Source organism: Triticum urartu, chromosome 1, assembly GCF_003073215.2.
Source record: "Triticum urartu cultivar G1812 chromosome 1, Tu2.1, whole genome shotgun sequence".
Taxonomy (NCBI): Eukaryota; Viridiplantae; Streptophyta; class Magnoliopsida; order Poales; family Poaceae; genus Triticum; species Triticum urartu.
The window spans coordinates 15,069,393-15,075,392 of record NC_053022.1 but is presented as its reverse complement, the minus strand read 5'-3'; the positions used below and the strand labels follow the sequence as shown (position 1 = coordinate 15,075,392).

The window sequence follows — 6,000 nt, the reverse complement described above, 5'->3', positions numbered from 1 at the left end:
GACGCTCGCCGCCGCCCGATCTGGACCCCGCCTCTGCTCGCCCACCGGTCGCCCGCGCCGTCCGTAGCTCGCGCGTGGCCGCCCCCTGCTTCCCCCTCGACGCGCTCGCCTCCCGCCTCGCTCGTCGTCGTCCCTGGCCTCGCCCCATCCACCACGGCTCGCCCCCCCCCCCACTGGCCGGCGTTCTGGCTGCCCGCGCCCACGCCACGGGCTGCGCCCGAGGCCAGCCCCGTTTGGCCTCAGGCACGGGCACCACGCCCGCAAACCCACTAGGCTCCCCTATGGGCCAATGACAGGAGGGCCCCGCCTCCAAAACGTTTCAAAAAAAAAGATTAAAAATTATAATGATAAAAAGAATAGATAATAATTATAATAATAAATTAATTAACTAAAATAATTAACTTAATTAATTCTGTTTAAATTAACTAATTATGATTAATTAACCTAATAACTAATTAAACTAATTAACTACTATTAATTAACATAACTAATATGTTAACTAAACTAATTAACCTGGTTAATTAGTTAACAGACAATGACATGTGGGTCCCACTGGACCCACCTGTCTGTTTGACTGGTCAACCGACCAGTTGACCTGCTGACATCACTCTGATGTCATGCCTGCGTCATCAATCACTGTTCTGGATAATGTTGGATTAAAATATTTAAATTAATCCTAAAAATGATTTAAATCTTTTAAAATTAATATAAAATAAACCGTAGCTCAGATGAAAATACTTTCTACATGAAAGTTGCTCAGAACGACGAGACGAATCCGGATACGCAGCCCGTTCGTACGGCACACATCCCTAGCATAGCGAACACGCAACTTTCCCCCTCCGGTTCGTCTGTCCGAAAACGCGAAACACCGGGGATAATTTCCCGGATGTTTCCCCCCCTTCACCGGTACCACCTCGTACCGCGTTAGGGCACAACTAGCATCACGCTTTGTCATGTCATGCATCGTCATGCATTTGTTTGCATTATATTTATTATTTCTTCCCCCTCTTCTCTCGCTAGACACCGAGACCGACGCCGCTGCTACCCAGTACGACTATGGTGTTGACGACCACTCTCTCTTGCCAGAGCAACCAGGCAAACCCCTCCTTTGATCACCAGATATTGCCTACTCTTCTCTATACTGCTTGCATTAGAGTAGTGTAGCATGTTACTGCTTTCCGTTATTCCTATCCTGATGCATAGCCTATCCTTGCTAATACTGTTATTACCATTACCTGCTATCCTACTGCTTAGTATAGGATGCTAGTGTTCCATCAGTGGCCCTACACTCTTGTCTGTCTGCCATGCTATACTACTAGGCCGTGATCACTTCAGGAGGTGATCACGGGCATATGCTATATACTTTACACAGTTACATTACCTGTGGTACTGTTCGGAGTTGGGGGCTGAAGGGGCAGGTGGCTCCATCCCGGTAGAGGTGGGCCTGGGTTCCCGACGGCCCCCGACTGTTACTTTGAGGCGGAGCGACAGGGCAGGTTGAGACCACCTAGGAGAGAGGTGGGCCTGGCCCTGGTCGGCGTTCGCAGATACTTAACACGTTTAACGAGATCTTGGTATTTGATCTGAGTCTGGCTATTGGCCTATACGCACTAACCATCTACGCGGGGACAGTTATGGGCACTCGACGTCGTGGTATCAGCCGAAGCCTTCGTGACGTCAGCGATTGAGTGGCGCGCGCCGGATTGGACCGTAAGCCTGCTCTTGTATTAAGGGGGCTAGTTCTGCTTCTGGCCGCGTTCGCAACGTGCAGGTGTGCAAAGGGCGATGGGCCCAGACCCCTGCGCCATAGGATTTAGACCGGCGTGCTGACCTCTCTATTGTGCCTAGGTAGGGCTGCGACGTGTTGATCTTACGAGGCCGGGCATGACCCAGGAAAGTGTGTCCGGCCAAATGGGATCGAGCGTGTTGGGTTATGTGGTGCACCCCTGCAGGGAAGTTAATCTATTCGAATAGCCGTGATCTTCGGTAACAGGACGACTTGGAGTTGTACCTTGACCTTATGACAACTAGAACCAGATACTTAATAAAACACACCCTTCCAAGTGCCAGATACAACCGGTGACCGCTCTCTCACAGGGCGACGAGGGGAGGATCATCGGTTAGGATTATGCTATACGATGCTACTTGATGCTACTTGGTGAACTTATCATCTACTCTCTCCTACATGCTGTAAGATGGAGGTGGCCAGAAGCGTAGTCTTCGACAGGATTAGTTATCCCCCTCTTATTCTGGCATTCTGCAGTTCAGTCCACATATGATACCCTTATTCCATTTGATACCCATGCATATGTAGTGTAGCTTCTTGCTTGCGAGTACTTTGAATGAGTACTCACGGTTGCTTTCTCCCCCTTTCTCCCCTTTTCCTTTCTTTCTGGTTGTCGCAACCAGATGCCGGAATCCAGGAGCCAGACGCCACCGTTGATGAGGACTACTACTACTCGGGAGGTGCCTACTACTACGTGCAGCCCGCTGACGACGACCAGGAGTAGTTAGGAGGATCCCAGGCAGAAGGCCTGCGCCTCTTTCGATCTGTATCCCAGTTTGTGCTAGCCTTCTTAAAGCAAACTTGTTTAACTTATGTCTGCACTCAGATATTATTGCTTCCGCTGACTCGTCTATGATCGAGCTCTTGTATTCGAGCCCTCGAGGCCTCTGGCTTGTATTATGATGCTTGTATGACTTATTTATGTTTTAGAGTTGTGTTGTGATATATTCCCGTGAGTCCCTGATCTTGATCGTACACATTTGCGTGCATGATTAGTGTACGATTGAATCGGGGGCGTCACAGCCTTTGGCTTCTTTGGCACGGTCCGATACCCAGCCTTGGTGGGCTTCCCCCAGGGCGACACCGACGGCCTGCCGCCCTTGGTGCGCCCCTCGCCTCCTCCATGGGGATGGTCCACCGGGTTCATGGCGACACCACGGACGACCGGGCGCCTGCCAGCCACCCGCTATGCCCTGCCTTCCTCAGCTTTCGGGCGCCATGGGTGGGGTTGGAGACGATGCCGATGGTGGCCCGCAACCGGGAGTCGATCAGCTTCTCGACGCCTGACGGCAGCCGCACAAGGCACTGCGTGGCCGACTCCTTGACCACCTTGGCGTAGGCTCCGGCGGCCCGGACGAGCTTCGCCCCCTGGCCATGACGCAGCTCAATGCTGTGCACCCATGTTCCCATGCGGATGTCGGACAACGGCATGCAGTTTCCCACCTTGGAGTTGAGGTCCAGTAGATCGGCAGGCATGAGCGGTGCCGCTGTAGGAACCGCCGCATCCTTTGCTTGATCATCAGTGCCCTCTTCGCCTTCTTGGCTGGCTTTGCGGAACAGCTCTTGGAACCGAAGGAAGGAATCAGCGTTGTGGGCAGGGCGCATCAAGGAGCCAGTCGTGGAAGGTTTGGAGGAGTCGCTGTTCACCACCATGCTGCCCGGTTCCATTTGATGGCTGGCTATGATGTAATTGACAGGCGCGCGCTCGGCCTTGTATGCTGCGTCCTTCTGAGGCACCCCTTCGATCCATCGGAGAAGAGCGATCCGAGAAGAACGGTTAGGGTCATATTCAATCCTTTCCACAATGCCAACAGAACAAGTGTTCCTTTTAAGGTCAATGTCCCTAAGCGATCGCTTGGATCCACCCCCTCGGTGAAAAGAAGTGATCCGCCCGGAAGAGTTCCTCCCGGCGGTGACGGTCTTGCCGGTCAGGGCCTTGGCCAAAGTCTTGAACTTCTGCATCTGCAGGCATAAGAATCGCCAAAGAGATGGTAAGCTTCAAGGACTTACAGAATGTATTAGCAGCAAGTAGAAAAGCTTCCATAAATCAAGGCCCTAAAGGATGAACGAACTAAGCAGCAAGTAGATAAGCGTCCATACATCAAGTCCTAAATGATGAACGAACAAACCAACGACAAAGAATCAACAGAAAGTAGCGACATACATTTCTATCGATCTTAAGACCACAGGTGACGAACACCTAGCTTTACCGATTAAAAAGAAACATCATGGTCATGTTATTCCATCTGATACGGAGCAAAAGATCAAGCAGCTTAGGTTTGAATCCAAACCAGAACACAAGCTAGTACTGAATTTGATTATTGCCCAGACCACTCAGATTTGCAGCGAAATTCATAAGAGAAATTCCAAACTCTTATCATCACCATCAGAAAGCCAGAGCATTCCTTCCACGGCTGATTGCTTGCACGCTGTGAAGAGCACGGCTGAATCCTTTGGTCGCCCCGCCCCACGGCGGAGGCTATGAAATCCAAACCCTGTTACGCAATCACGAGCGGCGATCTACTCCCCACATTCCCTCTTGCGCGGTGCTAGCCAGTGCATGGTGGCACGCTATGAGAATGACGAATCAGCTATGTAGTGCAATATCAAGCAACTGTATCGATCATCACGAGGGCTAGATGAAGGGCGGAGCACGCATCTGGCACGCGACCGGCAGCGCGCCCGCGCGCGCGCGTGCGGCTGTCGGTGGCGCCGGGAGGAGGGGGGCGAGGAGACGAGCGGGGCGGGGCGGAGCAGAGGGGAGACGTACCTGGATGGCTGGCGGATGGACCGGAGCGGCGGCGGCGGCGCGGGGAGGAGGAGGAGAGGAAGCTGGCGCAAGGGGAAACCCACCCCGTCGTGCGACTGTGTGTGCGTGTTGGGCTGGGCCTCCTCGTCCTGTGATGGTGGGCTGGCCTCCTCTTTCTTCCTCTCTCTCTCTCTCGTTCTCAAAAAATGGTCCGTCGTCAACGGCGGAAACAAAATTTCACTTCGGATCTAAAAATAATCTGAATAAACGTTTTGAGGCACGTTGGCTATTAGAGGATGATTGTGAAAGAATTGTGATGGATGCTTGGCAAAAGGCTGGTGACCGAGGAGAGAGCACAGTTGCACAACTTATTAAGGCTGTGTCGCAGGAGCTTGATGCCTGGAGCAGAGAGGTCCTTGGGGATCTGCATGCAACAACGTATCAATAAACTGCGTGCTGACTTGGAAAAATGCCTGTGTGGGAACTTGACAGGAGCAGGTCTGAGGCGTGAGCAGGTGATCGGGTATAAACTTGATCGGCCGGAAGAACAACTAGATATTTTTTGGCAGCAACGAGCTCATGCAACATAGCTGGTAAAGGGAGACCGTAATACTGAATTTTTCCACAACTTTGCGTCGGCTAGAAAGAAAAAAAACAGAACAGAAAAGCTCATTGGGGAAGATGGTGTGGAGGTGAAAGGGGAGGCTGGTCTGAAGGAATTTATTTCTAACCACTCCTTTAACTTGTTTACCCCTGTGGCAGGCCCAAATTTTAACCAGACTTTACAAGCAGTACAACCGAAGGTGACACCCCAGATGAATGATCTGTTAAGAAAGGAGTACACTGTTGAGGAAGTGAAGCGAGCCCTTGATGATATGGGTGATCTTAAGGCACCTGGTGTGGATGGTATGCCGGCTATTTTCTATAAGAGATTTTGGAGTACGGTGGGCGAAGCTGTGACACGGGAGGTATTACGTGTGTTGCGAGGCGGCGGTATACCAGAGAGATGGAATGAAACAATTGTTGTGCTTATCCGAAAGGTTCGGAACCCTGATCGTATCAAAGATCTACGCCCTATTAGCCTTTGCAATGTGGTGTATAAGCTTGTGTCTAAAGTGTTGGCAAACCGTCTCAAACAAATCTTGGATGAGATTATTTCAGCCAACCAGAGCGCCTTTGCGCCAGGCCGTTTAATTTCTGATAACACTATTTTAGCCTATGAAATGACTCACTTCATGAGAAGAAAGAGGATAGGTAAAGATGTATACATGGCACTCAAGCTCAACATGAGTAAAGCTTATGACCGGGTAGAGTGGTCGTTTCTTAAAGGAATTATGAAGAAGTTGGGCTTCATTGATGAGTTTGTACAGTTAATTATGAAGTGTGTCAAGACTGTTTCATACAGGTTTAGAGTGAATGGAGATATCTCAGATGTGGTTATACCGGGTAGAGGATTGCGGCAGGG

At 51.0% G+C, this 6,000-nt stretch overlaps 1 pseudogene; it reads right to left on the bottom strand.

The window, feature by feature from the left end:
* Nucleotides 1–4,692, bottom strand: part of LOC125542873 — a 10,262-nt pseudogene extending 5,570 nt beyond the window's left edge.
* Nucleotides 4,693–6,000: the final 1,308 nt, after the last annotated feature.